General features: G+C 41.3%; 1 protein-coding gene across 6 annotated transcripts in view; it reads right to left on the bottom strand.

Moving 5' to 3' along the window:
• Positions 1 to 1729, bottom strand: part of CCSER2 (coiled-coil serine rich protein 2) — a 48950-nt gene extending 47221 nt beyond the window's left edge. For all 6 annotated transcript variants that reach the window (XM_087932236.1, XM_026710996.2, XM_087932238.1 and 3 more), the window contains exon 1: positions 1610 to 1729. The gene's annotated coding sequence lies outside the window, so the exon portion shown is untranslated. The remainder of the gene's footprint in view (positions 1 to 1609) is intronic.
• Between the last annotated feature and the right edge of the window lie 15188 nt (positions 1730 to 16917).

A 16917-nucleotide genomic window follows, 5' to 3' on the forward strand; every position in this document is an offset into this window, starting at 1 on the left:
TTCTGGAAATCCCGGAGTCTCTAAAGGCTTTTAATGGCAAGAAGCAGAGATATCAAAGGCGATTGGAGTAAAATGATGTTTCTCAACTACTGTCTACTAAGGAGCTTCTTAGTCATCCAGATCATGGTTGAGCCAAAGCTGCTTTTTCCAAAAGATACATGGACTTTTTGGAGGTTGTTTTTTTTTCTTCAGAACTGAAGAAGCTTCTTGAATGAGAAGCAAAAAGTTTGCAAAGGAAAAAAAAACCCGACAAAGGCCAAAAAAAAACCACACCTCCTCTGGGGTTTTTCAACTGAATTTCCAAACAACAGAGTGGGTTGAAACAATGGAGCGCTGCATGCATGTTTTTAAGAAATAAACAGATTTCCAAAAACAATAGGACAGCTTTTGTAGTAACTCTTAATACTGCCGGTAGACATGAAAGGTCGCATTGTATTCAGCCATCACCACCTATTCAGGAAGACGAGCCCTTCCTTGGCTACTCAGCTATTCTAATTTCAGCAAAGGATTCCTTCTCTGGTTTCCACCCCACACTTTTGCCAAGGTGTTCCGGAGCTATGCACACCCCTCTTCCCCTCGCTTGGATTTCTTCCCTGCGACCTGGGGAAGAAGGCAGGGAAGAGCGGAAGTGACTGGCCAGAATTGAATGGAATCTTCAATGGAAAGGTTGCCTTTAATTCATCCTTGGAGGGTGAAGCCTTTTCTGCTGGGCGGGTGCTTTCCCCCTCCCCAGCTGTGCAAAGGAGACCCTCCCTCTGCCCTGGAGGAGGAGACCCTCTCAGCAGACACCCCCCCTCCCAGAGCCAAGCCTGCCTATCCCAGCAGGCTCCCCTTCTGCAGAGGTATGGGGGGTGGGGAAGAGTCACCCCAGCCATTTCTGTGAGTCACTGGAGCCGGAGAGCAAAGCCCCAGGAAAACCAGAGGGGCATCTTTCTTCCTCTCCTAAAGAAATGGCTCCTTTCGTGCATTTGTCTGATGCACATGGGCAGTTCAAAAATGAGATATAAATACAGGGAGAGAGAGATGGACAAAAAGGGAGGGAGGGAGATGGGTAGGTAGGTGTAGCTAGATGAGAAGGGAGGAATAGGAAAAGAAAGAGAGAGAAAAGGAGGATATAAACAGATAGATGACCTAGAATTCAGAGGGTATTTTTGAATATTTCAGACTATGAACCAGGTCTGAGCAAGGGAGAGAAAGAGAGACGAGAGAGAGAGAGGGAGAAATGGGGGGGGGGAGAAAGAGGGAGTTAGAAGGAGAAATAGAGGGGTGGAAAGACAGAAAGGAGAAATAGAGAGAGAGAAATAGAAGGGGAGAGAGAGGGAGGAAGAGAAAGAGAAATAGGGAGGAAGAGAGAAGGGGGAGAAAGAGGGAGTTAGAAGGAGAAATAGAGGGGTGGGGAGAGAGGAGAAATAGAGAAAGAGAAATAGAGAGAGAGAGAGGGATAAAGGGAGAAATAGAGGGGTAGAGAGAGGAAGGGAAGGCGAAAGGCGGCATTCCTGGCTCCCGCCCGCCAAGGGGGCCCTTGCCATCCCCATCCAGCCAGGCCTCCTTCCCGGGAAACTTGGCCAGCTAACCCCCCATCCATCCACCCACCCCCGCCCCAACTCACCGCAGGAGCGGAGCAGGCGAGGCGAGCCGGCGGCCGTCTTCGGAGGAGCCCCGCCCGTCCGTCCCTCGGCTGGGCCGCCTTCGTCCGGCCCCGGAACTGGCTGCCGGCTCTGGCCCCGCCCCGCCGACAGCTGATGCCGCGTCAACCGCGGCGCACGCGCACTGGAGCTTGGCCGCCGCGGGCCCCCGTCCGCCCAGCGAACGTTCCGTTGGCCCCGCCCCCTCCCCGCAACGGCTTTTCCCGCTCGGATTCAAATCGAGAAGGCGGGGAGGGAGGGAGGGAGGGAGGGGTAAATACAGTTTAATGTTTCTCCATGCAGACCCGTCCAAAGGCAGTGGCGCCCAATGCTTAAGCCGCCACCCTGGGAAAATTAAATAGGGAGGCATAAAGGCAGATGTCTGCGGGGGTCCTTGATGTTCTCTGAGCGGGGAGGGATTTTTTTTTTGCAGACGTTTCATGACCCGAGTAGGAAGTAGCATCAATACACGGGGCACCAATGTTGTCAGCACATATTGTTGGGTAGCAATTTCTTTGACTGAGAGCTTTAAAAGAGGAACCAGCTTTCTTTCTGTGGAGCACTTTGGTGCTCTCTAAGCTTGGGTTGTTTTGGTTTGGGTTGTTTTGCAGATGTTTAATTAACAATTCACTGATGATGTAACCTAGCTGGGTCATGAGACGTCTGCAAGAAAGCAATCAGGCTTAACACCAACACAGACCTCACTCCCTTCCAGCACTAATGAGGTTGCCTAGTTTGGATCATGAAATGTCTGTCTGCTGTGAACTATGTTCAATTGTTTTTAATGTTTACTTAATACAAATTTATATTTTTAAAAAAAATGTCTGCAAGGAAACAATTAAACTTGATGCTCTCTAAGGACCGTCAATTCAATCCTGAGCTGTAAATACTGTATATTGGTATGCAGATTTCTGTCCAACCCACGTATGTTCAATGGGAAGCTTCCTTCAATATTATTTTGCTATTGTCAAGACTCACTCCAGGCACTTCCCTTAAATTCTGTCTGCGTGCAAGAAATACATTTCAAGTAAAGGAGGGAATTATTGCCATTATCAAAATATTTACCATTGGGTTGGAACTGGTGTGCTAGCTGTTCACTCTCAGCTACCTTTCATTGACCTAATTTCTTTGCTATGGGCCATTTCACTTCTTCATCACATTTACCTCTAGCATAGAAAGAAGCTGATTTTAATCCAATGAAGATAACATGGTTCAATGGGCATTAATTTATTTTAGATCAAATTTCTTAGAGGCAACTGCTTAGGGCAGCTGCGCCAACCACTTTTCCAATGAATTTCCTGCAAGCCTTTGTTTGGTCTTTGATGTTTGTTTGGCTGTTTTGTTGCTCACTTTAGATACTTGAACTGTAAGCACAAAGTATTCTGTTTAGAAAATAGCAATAACAAGGCAAATCCTGAATCCAGATAGCTCAGGCCCTCCATGTACATTTATTTATGAAAAAGGCTAATACCTCCTTGTCAAAGGAAGGAGGAAATTCACAAAAATGTAGCATATTGTTGGGAGACATATATTTTCATGCCACATGTTATATTATGGCCAGTGACAGTTGCAATCTCACCTGAGCCAGCAAAATGTCTCAGCCTACTAGCATGTCTCCCTCTCTCTCTCTCTCTCTCTCTCTCTCTCTCTGTGTGCGTGTTTGGGTGTATATAATCTCATATCAATGTATTTTCTTTGTTTTTTCCTTGTTTTGTTTAACTTTCTTGTTAATTTCTTTATTTTTGCTTATGGTTATAAGCCGCCAGTTATGGTTATGAGTAACCTAATGGCAAGATAGGAGGGAAATAAACTTAATAGTAATATGATCAGACTTCTCAAAAGCAGATACATTCCCATCCATCCATAATTCCTCAACATGAGACATTGGCAGTCTCTCAAAGAACATGACTACTTTAAAGAATAATTCTATTTTCAGATGCCCTTTTTAGAGTTAGCCAAATTAATGCTATGTTAGAACCTATGGTAATGTAACACTTAACAATGCTTGGCAAGTAAAAATGCACTTTCATGGCTTTTGAAAAGAATTATCATATCAAAGCAGGTATGCCTGGGGGCACTATATACACCCATTCTTTGTATACACCTAAATCCAGTATATAAAGCAAGAAATCGCCCTGGCAAGAAAGATTGTAAAATGGGACAAAATTCACTTAACAAAGTCTCACTTAACAACAGAGGTTTTGGGCTCAATCGTAGTCATAAATTGAGGATTACCAGGATTCATTATTCTGAAGAGTGGTTGTTATAACATTCAATTTTTCTTTCAGTAGTAAATTCCAGCTTTATCCCAGGAAACCCAGCAGGCATGCAATTCTTACCGAGTGCTAGAAAGAAGAAAGTGAAGGGGTATTAGATGAAGTACCAGCCAGCAAACGAATAAAGAGGAGTAAGAGGTGAAAGGGATTACAATCCAATTTGTCTACAAATTGGATAACAATAACTCAATTAAAATGGCCTTCAACGATTTGATCATTGCGTAAAGTATTTGTGAAACCGGATTTTAAACTGGTTGGTGATCTTCTCTAAAACTCTCATCGCTGATCCACGAAGGAGATGATGAACACACTATGATGATTAATGAAAACTGCTGCTTACCACAATGTGTATTTTCTGAAGATAAGACATTTTTTTTACAGTTTTATCCCCCTTGTGAATTTATACAAATAAATTCAGAAAATCTCACCCGCACACCTGTTATATTCCTAGGCCATCTGATACTGTAACATTTCAATACAATATATATTATTAAAATGTATATGATGAAGTTCAGTTATACTGGATTACTATCAGCTTTTTATATACTTTTCATTATCTGTATTACCATGAACATTTCCGATCCCTTCTTTTGGAAAGAAATAATATTGCCTAGAAGTAATTTAGCTTTTTTCCCCCAACCTCTCAGTCTTCAGCATCTTCTGTGACCTTCTGACAAGCAAACTCATTGGGAAACTAGATTCACTGAACAACCGTGTAACTAACTTAAAGACTGCAGTGGTTCATTCAACAACCGTGGCAAGAAAGGTCGTAAAATGCGGCAAACAGAAATTTTGACCTTAACTGTGGTTGAGGATTATCTGTACTGAATTAGATACGTCAGATGTGATGTTGCAATTCTGGAGACTTTGTGTGTTCATAGTTAATATTGCTTGATCTCGATTCTTTTTAAAATTCATCAATTCTGTAATTCTATTTGGGTTTTATTTAATCATGAGAAACAGGAAACATCTGACTTAATAAATAAAATAAATTTGTAGTGGACAGAGAAAGACTCCTCAAGAGGTTAGAGGGATAAGCAATGTTACACAAAGTGGAAAAAAGAGAAATACTGAATGAAAAGCAGAACAGGGGTGTCAAACTCGATTTCATTGAGGGCTGCATCAAGGTTGTGTTTGACCTCGGGGGAAGGGTGCTGTGGGGCGTGGCCAACTCAACGTCACTCATATTGGAAGCACCTGTGATGGACTGAGCGCTTGCTCTGCAGCGCTGCTCTGCCAGCAAAAATGGAACTCCATTTTCCCTAGCAGAGGCACCGGTGTTCTGACCCAAACCTTGTTCCAAGGAAACGAACACGAAATGGAGGTAACAGCAAAACCTTTTAATGATTCTTTACAAATTCTGTTCCTTTCCCAGTTAAAAGGCTGTTTCAAACTAATTGTCTCTGATAAGAACGAGCCTTGCCAAGGTTGTGCAAGGCTGCCAAGAACACTAGATAAAGTTACTAAGAAATATTTCAAACACAAAGAGTCTCCAAACACCAACCAAGATATTCTGAATGTCCACAAGGCTTGAGTGCAAAAACTTCTTTGCTTCCTGCAAAGCACTCCGGTTTCTCAGCTGGCTTTTATCTCCTCAGGGAGGGTCCATTACCTTGCAGCCTTACTCCCAAGTCACCCATGCTACTGCAGCTGCTCTTTCCTTTGAGCAGCTCTGGGCACACTGGGCACAGGCTCCTCGGGGGCCTCTTCATCACTGCTGCCAGCCTCCACAAGCTCCGAAGGCAGCATTCCACTCCCTGATGGTCCTGGCCCCATCCCTGCATCACACGCAGGCCCCTCACCTGAGTCCTCGCTCTCCGAGACCTCAGCTATCTGCACCTGCTGCCGGCAAACCACAACAACCGGGGGGCAGTCCTTCACTGTCCAGGGCCACTTCTCTTGAGTGATATGATCCTCAAGAAATTCCATGTAACCACAGCAGATTTCTTTTGTGATGGTCCCTGACTTTTATGTTTGATGCAGCATCCATCCCTTGTTGATCCTTTTCTTCATTAGATCACCATCCTAAGTCTTCCATTCCCATTGTTTATTTACTTGTTTGTTTGTTTCTAACATGTATTGACTGCCCATCTTACCACAAGGTTACTCTGGGCTTACTTACTTTTTCCAACTTTTCCAGCAACCAAAGGTGCTTCTTGTCATTTCCACTTCCTTCTCATGGCCTTACATCTTCAAATAAGCTGTTGAAGAATATGTCTATGGAGATTCTCAGTCATCCAGGTCATGGTTGTCCCAAAGGTCCTTTTTCAAGAGGCAACTGGACTTTCTGTTTTTTCTTTGAAGATATTTTGTGTCTCATCCAAGAGTTGAAGAAGCTTCTTGGATGAAAGCAAAACATCTTTCAAGAAAAACCAATCCAGTTCCCTATTGAAAAAAGAACCTTTGGGACCATCCAAGAATTAAAAATCTGCATAATGCTCGCCAGATTTGCTCATTATTAATCTGATTCCTTTTCTGACAGGATTCTGACAAATACCTTCCCTGACACACTTAACAAATGAATTCCCATGTGAGTTTTGCATTCATCCTGTCCATTTGTCCTTCCTCTGGTCATTGGGCACAGAAGAAACCTTCATAAGTCAAGGACGTCCATGCAAGGAAAGCCAAAAATTCAGAATACCCTAATCGTTTAGCAGGGTATTCGTGTAAATTTTTCACAGGTTATATTGTATTTTCAATTCACTATGATCATGTCTGCAGTACAAAGAGATTCCCAACCTTTGGGAGCTAGAAACTTCATTTTCCATTGTTATGGCTTTATGGTAAACCATCTGGAACCATATGGTTGCCACGGAAGGGAGCCTTCCCCCCCCCCCCCAAAAAAATGAGTGTGGCTTATTATGGCTATCACCATCTATTAGTCTTGCCCAGGCAGGAGGTCAATAACTCTGCATCAGAAGCAGCCCTCTGAGTGAAGAATCGATCCAGAAACACTGGTTCAATTGTTGGCATGTGGTAGAGGAAGAGAGATCATTCCACAATAGCTAAATACCAATTAAATAGCTGTAAAGTTGATGGCCAGCCTTACCTACTTCTGACTCAGGAAGGAAGGAAGGAAGGAAGGAAGGAAGGAAGGAAGGAAGGAAGGAAGGAAGGAAGGAAGGAAGGAAGGAAGGAAGGAAGGAAGGAGAGAGAAGAGAAAGAAAAAAGAAAGGAAAGAAAGAAAGAGGAAGAGAAGGAAGAGAAAGAAAGAGAAAGAAAGAAAGAGAAGGAAGGGAAAGAAAGAAAATAGAAAAGGAGGAGGAGAACAAAAGAAAGAAAGGGAAAGAGAAGGAAGAGAAAGAAAGAAAAAGAAAAGGAGGAGAGGAAAGAAAAAAAAGAAAGAAAGAAAGAGAAGAGAAAGAAAAAGAAAGGAAAGAAAGAGGAAGAGAAGGAAGAGAAAGAAAGAAAGAAAGAGAAGGAAGAGAAAGAAAGAAAATAGAAAAGGAGGAGGAGAACAAAAGAAAGAAAGAAAAGGAAGAGAAAGAAAGAAAGGGAAGAAAGAGAAGGAAGAGAAAGAAAAAAGAAAGGGAAGGAAGAGAAAGAAAGAGAAGGAAGAGAAAGAAAGAAAGAAAAGGAGGAGAAGAAAGAAAGAAAGAAACAAAGAAAGAAACAAAGAAAGAAAGAAAGAAAGAAAGAACCATGATCACTATAAGGTTAAAACCTAAACTCAATTCAAAGGACCAACGGACAAAAAAAAAACCCAATCCCTGCTTTATTTAGTTAATTCTTCAGTTGATTTTCTGAAGATGCTTTGTCGTTTCATGAAAAGTTCTGCCCCGAGAGTCAGACCAGCAGTTTCCAGTATTTCCTGCATATTTATAAATAATGAGATGACAGGAATGGATGAGATTCTAGGCAAGTTCGCGTGATCCTTTATTGGGCACTTGCCCAAAAAGCAATTACTGTACCTAAGACGGAGAAGAACAAAGCAGACAAGTGTAACAAGCAGAAACAGAGAGATGTCGAGGAGGGGCGGATGGGGTGGAGAGAAGAGAGAGAGAGAGATCAAATTCAGATGGCAGCAGATATCAAATAAACATGGAGAGCGTGTTTGCTTTTCAAGGGGAGTTTGCAACGACTGAAACCAAATCGGAGTTGGGGATATGTCACCTGTATTCTTGGACAAAGCACTCCAGTTGAAAACCATGACAGGGAGAGGTCATTTCAGATGGCCTTTTCTGGCCTGCTTCCATTCCTAAATTGCTGCCTGTTACATGTGAAAGAAAAGTGGCTTGAACCCCAGAAAGTAAAAGCTACTTCCAAATTTGATGGACATTTTTATCACCACCAGCCTCCTATATTTTCAGAGGAAATGGAATAGAGATAGGAACCCAGAAGTTGCAGTGAGATGCAGAGGGTCTCCCAGCAATGCTGGTTAATTATGCATGGCCAATGGCTTAGTCCACTCGGGAGAAGCCAGCGGCCCTTGGGAAAAGAGATTAATGACAAGAAACAATACAAGCTTGCTTTTTCCTGATCCTCAGCTGAGAGCAGAGCCCGGATCCTTTTTCAACGTTACAAATACTGAACATTTTGAACCAGCCTCAGTTTTTAACAACAGCACCAGGGCCTATTCTTGGGACTGTAGAAACTCCATTTCTTCTTAATTTTTTTTAACTGAAGGTTAACATCCTGTTTTTTGCAAAGAGCACAGATTTATTGGCACGGGAAAATCATGGATACAATCTTCACAAGCTACCTTAAAAGTAAAATATTACAGAAAATTTGCACTGCAGGACAGTAGAGAAAGAGGAAACAACATTCAGGTGATATATGTTTGATATAATTACCATGATTTGATAAGCCATGGTTTATTAGACTGAGGTTCTTCCAGACAGACACTTCCAGGAGACACTCAAATGTGGCTTTTGTATGCAATTGTCCAGCACTGGGGAAGAAGGAATGTTATTGGAGAGGTTGTTTGATTGATTGTAATAATAGTATCATCCGGCTGTGGATTTTTTGGGATATTTTCTCAATGATATGAGAAAATTTTTCCTAAATTAATGCCATGCCATGTGAAATAGCTTACTGTAATAAGACCTACACAACAATGGCCAAACCAGTTTCCAAAGATTTAAATAAAAATATGTTGGGGTAAAAAAAAATCAAGATGGTGTCTATCATCATCACATGACCAACATCTTGATTTTTTTACACTCTTTCTCTGCAAATTGCCAAGGAATAAAAGAAGCAGCCATCTTCCAACCTTTTCTCCAATCAGTTTAAAATAGCGTATAAAGTTCTCCTCCCTTCTTTTCTTTTTTATTTTTAAACAGTCACAATAATTGTGTGAAGTAAGTCAAAATGCAAATAATTATTCACCAATAGTCAAGTTAGTTCATCCAACTTTCTAACCATCGCATCACCTTAAGGGTTTTTTTTAAGAATAAAGAACATTTTTAAATATTTAAATATTAAATATTTGTAATATAATAGTTTTAAGAAAATAAATTATTCTTAAAATTATTAATTTAAATAAAATTCTTAAAATATTAAACAATTTAGTAATGTAATATTTTAATATATTTTTAAGAATAAATAATATTTTCTTTTTAAGAATAAAAAATTATAGTCTAGACTGGTCTATTTGATTGCCTTATTCTGAAATCTTCTTGAAAGTGACTTTCAAGAAATAACTGACGTAGCAAAACAATTGTTCAATTCTATTAAAAATTCAGTGCTCTGCCCCAAATGACAAGGGAGAATTGGACTGCCCATAAAATAGCAGCTTTGAGAGTGAATTCTGACTTCCCTGGAGCTTATAATATACTTTTGAAGGGAGGTCAACCTGGTGCAGAAAGGTTTGCACTATCTTGAGGAAAAAACAGTTGTTAAAGATTGATAAGCCTTTAAAACTAGCACTGGCTTTTATGCAATATATATATATATATATATATATATATATATATATATATATTAGATTAAGTAAATCACTTCAAGTGCATAAATCGAAAGGCAGATAATAGACTTAATCAATGCAAAGTGAGGGCTTTGGAAAAAATCTGCTTCGAAATGCACATTTATGGAGATGACTGACTTTAAAAGGCCTTTTTCTCCACTCTAATACCTTTGACCTTCACTCTCCATGCCTGGCTAAGGGCAAACATTTTAATGTCCAGCTTATTGTGTTGAGAGTGATATCAGCACATGTTCCTCTCTTGCTCTCTCTGGAATCAGTGGGGCTTAGAAAGACTTGCTCTGGGAACGATCATCTCCTAAATAATTTATTTGTGTGGGGACAAGGAAGAAATGCCTAGCAACCCAAAAGCTCCCATCTGTCAGACAAAGCTGAGTTGATAAAATCATACAAATCTTCCTCCCTCTTTAGTATAAATAAACACTGTTGTAATCTCCAGGATTATTCCATTTGGCATTGCTGTATAATGGACCCTCAGTATTAGGCAAAAATTAGTCAATTTACTCGCTGTACTGGACTGGACTGTACTTCAGACATTTGTGTGAGATATTTTAAATAATGTTTGTCTTCTTTCATGCGATCAAGAAGTCCTTTGTGTCCTGATTGTTTTTGTCAATATCTCTGACTTGAAAAAACAACTTCTTCTTCTTAATGGCATACATCCACAACATCACAAAGTCTTGGTTGATTATGTGTCTTCGATGATACATTGGTTTGTTTTCTTAGCTGCCCATAAGGCTTCTTCGACAGCAAACCTCAAAAGCATCTACAGTCTTCCCTCCATGCTTCTTCCAAAGTCCAATGTTCACTTCCATAAATTGTCACAATCACCATTATGGTCTTGTGCTATTCTGATAAAAAGGCCGGGTTAACTGATAGGTTATAATGCATTTGTCACCATCTAGATCTTGCTGAACTTCCTTTGTGGGCAGTGACAGCTGACAGCTGAAATCCCAAAACGTAGGAAGGAGCTGAGATTTCCCCCTGCCTGAAATTATGCCCCATCGCAGAATCAAGTTTGACTTTCAGCTCTGCAAACAGAGAGCTGCAGAAAAGCAACACAAAGGCTCCAGCAAACATCAAGGCAGGAGGAGGCCAGGCTGACACAGCCCAGGACCCATCTGTGCCCATCACTTCTGCCCTGATTATGTCACACCTGCATGATCAGGTGGCAAAGGTCAGCATGTGAAAAGCCACACTGCCTACATTTCTAGCAGCAGGTCAAAAGTCTGACTTCTGTATCCAGCGAGGCCTCCTTATAAAAAGATAGGAGGAGCCCTCTTGGCCCAGCAGAGTCTATCAGGTTCATCTTATGACCCTGCCTTCTAAAGCCCATATCAGGTTGGAAAATGACTGCACTGAAAGCCGTAGAACGTAGTTTTAGTACTCATTCACAGTAACTTAGTCCTTAACACCAATAAGACCAAGGTCTGGGGGAAAAAAACTGCAAAAGCATGATGGACTCTCAGCTACAGCGCAGGAACTCAATCCACAATAGAAGCTTTTTAGCAGAAGCTTATATTTTTAATTTATCCTTGAATGCAATATGATTTAGGTTTCTCAACGTCCAAGTAAATTCCTGGGAAATGGGAATCCATTTACCTGTACAAAATATTATTTCCTCCAACCATACTTTAAACATCTCGTTCAGGAGAAATTGTGCACTGGCCCAGGACAAATGATGCTTTGCAGATGAATTTATTTAATTGCACCCTTTGCCTTCCTTTGCATCTTTGAGTAGATAATTACTGGGCATGTTTCAAGGAATCAGTGATACTCTTGACACTTCCTCCTTTAGGCAGAACTTAAAATAAAATAAAGGAGGGGTATATTAGTGATGTAAATTGCCTAGTATAATAAACAGCTTTCTGAAGATAGTTTCAGAAAGTTTCCCAGACAATTCCAATTGTCTGGGGAAACTATCATCAGAAAGCTTCTTTATTTATACTAAAGAAGGACAGAAGTGGGAAACCTTGATTTGATGATTCTTCAAAGGATTGGATTATTTACTTTATATGTTTGTAAAATATTGCACAGTTTGTACAAATAAATAAGTATTAAACTTGCCTTTAAAATCTATACTGTGGGGCAACTACTGAGTAACTGATTAGGTGCTTCAAATCAGTGTCAGCCGGTAGCAGTCACACAGGTAGAGAGCTCCTGTAGGACAGGCAACCTCCCGACTGGTCCTTCAGATCTTCCAAAGCTTCTGCAGCCTGTAATATCCATCACCTCTGGAGCTGAGTCCATCCAGCTTGCCGCTGATTGTCGCTTCTTGTATCTCATTCCATCGTTCCCGTAACAAACGTGAAACGCTTAAAAGTCTAGATTTGAATATTTTCATATTTAAGTGTGTTTTGTGATGGCTGAATTGGATTGGCACCTCTTTTTTATAGATACAGGCTCCACTTCTACACATCATCAGTTTTTCCTTTTATGGGAAGATAATAATAATAATAGGAAAACATAATTTTCCTACGGTGGAAAGATAACAGGGGAAGAAAAGCTAGAAATTCAGCTGGAGTAGCATGTCAGTAATCCCTAATTCCAATATCAAATTCCTTGGTGTTTCTTGAGATGTGGTTGGGAATTGCCTCCAGACCACTGCAGAAATAATTGCTCATTCATGCTAAATGCCTATAATTATGTTGGAGAGGAAAAGGGAAGGGAGGATTGATGGGAAAGTTAACTTCAGTTCCAAATAAATTAAATGGCTAACTTTGCGGGGTGGGATACAAGTTGCAATACACGCCTATCCCTCTTTCTCTGGAGCAGAGTGCATGAAGTTGTTGATCTAATAAAGGAGAATATTTGTAACTTAGGTCCTCGGTTCTCTTTCAATCAATGTAATCAGAATAGAGCTGGAAGGGACCTTCAAGGTCTTCTAGTCCAACCCCCTGTTTAAGCAGGAGAACCTACCATTTCAGATAGGCAACTGTCCAGTCTTTTCTTAAAAACGCCCAGTGATGAAGCCCCTACGACTTCCGAAGGGAAGCTGTTCCACTGGTTAATTGTCCTCACCATTAGGAAGTTTCTCCTTAGTTCCAGGTTTTCTTTCTCCTTGATTAGTTTCCATCCATTGTTTCTTGTCCTGCCCTCTGTTGCTTTAGAGAATAAGTTGACCCTCTCTTCTTTGTGGCAGCCTCTGTACCTGTACCTTTGGTTTTTCCTGCCCAGGTGTAAAACCTTGCTTTTCTCCACATTAAATTTCATTTTGTTGTTTAGGACCCATTGTTGAGATCTGTCAAGATTTTTTTGGAGATCCTGAACTTGTCTTCTGGATTCCTGCCAGCGTAATGTCACCTGCAAATTTGATGAGTTCCCCTTCTATTCCTTCATTTAAGTCGTTAATGAAGATATTGAAAAGTACTGGGCCTAAGACAGAAACTTGTGGTACCCCACTGCTTCCTTCCCTCTATGTAGATGTAATACCATTAAGGATGACTCATTGGCAGTTACAAATCCATCAGATGTCTATCTATGCTGTCTATCCCACATTTTTATAGCTAACTAAGAAGTAGGTTGTGGTCTACTTTATCAAATGCCTTGCTGACGTCTAAGTATGCTATGTCCACAGCATTTTGTTGGTCTATCAAACTAGTCGCTTTCTCAAAGAATGAAATAAGATTGATTTGGCATGATCTATTTTTAACAAACCCGCACTGACTACTAGTTATAACTTTATTTGCTTCTCGATGTTCACAGATCTGTGTTTTGATTATTTTTCCAGTTTCTTCCCAGGTATTGATGTTAGGCTGATTGGTCTGTAGTTTCTTGGGTCTGGTTTTTTTTTTTCCTTATTTTTTTGAAGATGGGAACCTCATCAGCTTTTTTCCAATCCTCTGGTAATTCTCGGATGCCCTAATATTTTTTAAAGATATGATACAATGGTTCTGAGAGAACATCTGCCAGCTCCTTCAGAACTCTAGGATGTAATCCATTAGGTCTCAGTGATCAAGGTCAGACAGGTGTTCTCTAAGCTTAGTAGTTTTCTTGCAGACATTACATTACCCAACTAGGTAACATCATCAGTGCTAGTTGCTGATCTGTTTTGTTGTTCTCTCCAATTGGAAAGATCTACCAGTGTGGGTTTCGAACTGTATTTTGGACTGTATCTCTCAGAAGCCCTGTTCCCTAGGAACATTGCAACGATGCTCCCACTGAGATGAGCACTGAGCCTGAATGGCAGGAGCTAGCCAATCTCAGAAAGCTAAAGGAGGTTAGATCTAACCCTTGTTTCACTACAACCACAAAGCTCATCCACCCTCTGAATGATTCCTGGGGAACAGCCAGGTCCTTGGTGCCTTGTGAAAGACTATTAGGGTTGGGGCCATCCAAATTACTACCTCGGATGGTACCCCACAGGGCAGGATAATATTTGGATGAGGACAGAACAGGATATTCCAGTGCTGTAGGCTAGACTGGGAAGCAAAAGAACATATTTTACAAACCACTTCCACTCTTTGGCCAGGGAACTACAGAGGTGAACTTCTCAAAGGGAGAAACTTAGAAGAATGAACTCCCATATATTGTAATTGTTTATTGTAATAAAGGATAAATGGCTTCTTTGATCCACAGAACTGCAGTGGGTTGGGTGTGTTTGTGCTGCAGAAATGCCAAAGAAAACAGACTGTGCTAGAAGGCAAATCAGTTTCATCTTGTGAATAGGGTGCATTTCAAACCACATGGGTAGTTATGCATTTGTTTCCTACTTGAAATGGATCTCTTTCCTTTGTATCTGAGCTTGCAACCCCTTCACTAACAGCTTTCCACTTAAGATAATTAGAATTTATCTGGATTTATGCTCAGTGCAGCCCTCAGCCAGCAAGATGCAATGTGCTAGAGTCATTCTCTTCTCGGTGCTCCATTCCCAGCTGCTTAGGGAATAACAAACTCAAACATTTGCAAAAAAAAAAAGACCTGTATTTTAATTTAATTATCTGCTTTTAACTGCAGAACATAGAAGCCATTTGCATAGCACGACCATTTAAGAATATCTACATGCCTAATCGTTCTGGGCTTCTTGCTATGCAGAAATGTAGCTTTCCCTTGAAGCATTTATAATGCTGTGTAATGTGCGGAGTCACATCGCCTGACAATGCGGTACTAAAGATCAGATTTCCCTTCCTGAAGTTTGCACATTGCAACCTCTGCTGGCTACAAGGAAAATAGTCTGGAGTAGCAGCAGAAAGAGAAATGAGCTTGGAGAGGCAGGTGAGAAATAATAATGGGCGTGGTGGTGGCAAGAAATGCTAAATGCCACCAAGTGGAGTATGAACATTTTAACTTTTGTGTCTCTTCTTTCAAGAGCCCATAGGATGCATGTGTAAAGAACAGAGATAGGGAAATATGAGTTAAACGAACCAGCCGTAGCATGAGTTTCTTTAAATAAAGGAGTGAAGGACTGTCTCCTCTGAATCACTTTTGTAGGGATTATAACAAGGGCAGAACTTGGAAAAAAGCTCTGTAGGCTTTGAGATGCTCACAGAAGTGCTAAGATGTGTTGGGGTTGATTAACCCCATAAGTTGGGGAAAAACAAAAGGCTGTTGAAAGGAGATTTCTTCCAACAGACGGTTCGTCGAACTCCAAAAATCAGCTACCGGTTCTCATGAACTGGTGCAAACTGGCTGAATCCCACCACTGGGTTGAGGTGTGTGTGTGTGTGTGTGAGACCCCACTCTGCAAAATGGGCCCTGAAGACCAGGGGATAGCCATGACCTTCAAAATAAAAAATATTCTGACCTTTTTTAACCATGCCTCGTGCACCTCCATCTGTAAACCGTGGGCCTCTGCGGGGCCTTGGAACGTGTGGCTCCCTGTGTATTTCTTCCTCCCTGGTTTGTCCAGAGCATACCTGCCCCCTTCCGTCTGCAGACCCCAACTCAGAGAGGATGGCAGGAACCAAGTCCTCTTTGGCATATGGCCAGACAACCAGGCAGAACATGAACTAAAAAAAAAGTGGGTTTGTTTCCTTTGGATTTTATTTGGAGAGGAGGTGAAAGGGGTTTTATTACTCTGGGACACCCACATAGCCTACTCTGTGGCTACAGGAGGAATGGAATTGTTGCTTCCTGTGATTAGCTGTCAGGGGACAACCGTACTGGATGAAGAGTTGGGAGAAACAGCAGCAGTAGCAGGAGCCTCTGTGGCGCAGTGGTCAGAGTGCAGTACTGCAAGCTACTTCTGCTGCAGCCAGCTGCCTGCAGTTTGGCAGTTCAAATCCCACCAGGCTCAAGGTTGACTCGGCCTTCCATCCTTCTGAGGTTGGTAAAATGAGAACCCAGTGTTGGGGGCAAGAGGCTGGCTCTCTAAACCTCTTAGAGAGGGCTGTAAAGCTCTATAAAGCAGTATATGAGTCTAAATGCTATTGCTATTCTGATGATGACAAAGGATTGTTTCTTTGGTTACCTAGAATTCATCAAGCTTAGCAACTTATTTGTCCCAGATTTCTTTGCATCCTGTTCCTGAGAGGACCTGCTGTAAGCTGGAGGGGGGAAAAAAACTTTGGGGTCCCAATAAGACCTCAGCAGTCACACCGTCTTAGTGCTGAGCATTAACACAAGATGCTCTTTCCCATTTTAAACCACCAACTCAGCACGTTGTCAGTGGCTGCGTGGCCATCTTCATGGATTAGTTGCTACTAGCTCACCTTGCTTCTACAAATCCCCTTCTTCAGTTAAAACTTAGCAAATGTAGGAACTATAGTTTAATTGCACTGAATTTATTGGGGTTATTTTTAAAAATGCTTCAATGCCTTTTAAAAAATTATTATTCAGTTTCTCTAGCTAAGCCACGTGTGGTAAAAAGGCATTATCTTTTTAGAGTAAAAGGGTTCAGCACCACTTATTAATGTATAATGCAGGTGCAGCAGCTTGAGTTTCTTCCTTCCAGTTTTAAAAACAATGCAGCCAAAAATGGCAGGCCTGGCTTTAATAAGGCATTAAACTCAGAGATTAATGCAATATTATCCAGCTCTGTTTGGGGGCTCAAAGATTCTAATAAGCTATGCTTTCTCCCCCCCCCCCCAAAAAAAAAATTTGCTCAACAAGAACAGATGGAGCAAATAAAAGCTAAACTTCAATCTGCAGTGCA

This window comes from Pseudonaja textilis, chromosome 4 (genome assembly GCF_049901715.1).
Source record: "Pseudonaja textilis isolate UNSWEBS1 chromosome 4, rPseTex1.2, whole genome shotgun sequence".
NCBI classification, from domain to species: Eukaryota; Metazoa; Chordata; class Lepidosauria; order Squamata; family Elapidae; genus Pseudonaja; species Pseudonaja textilis.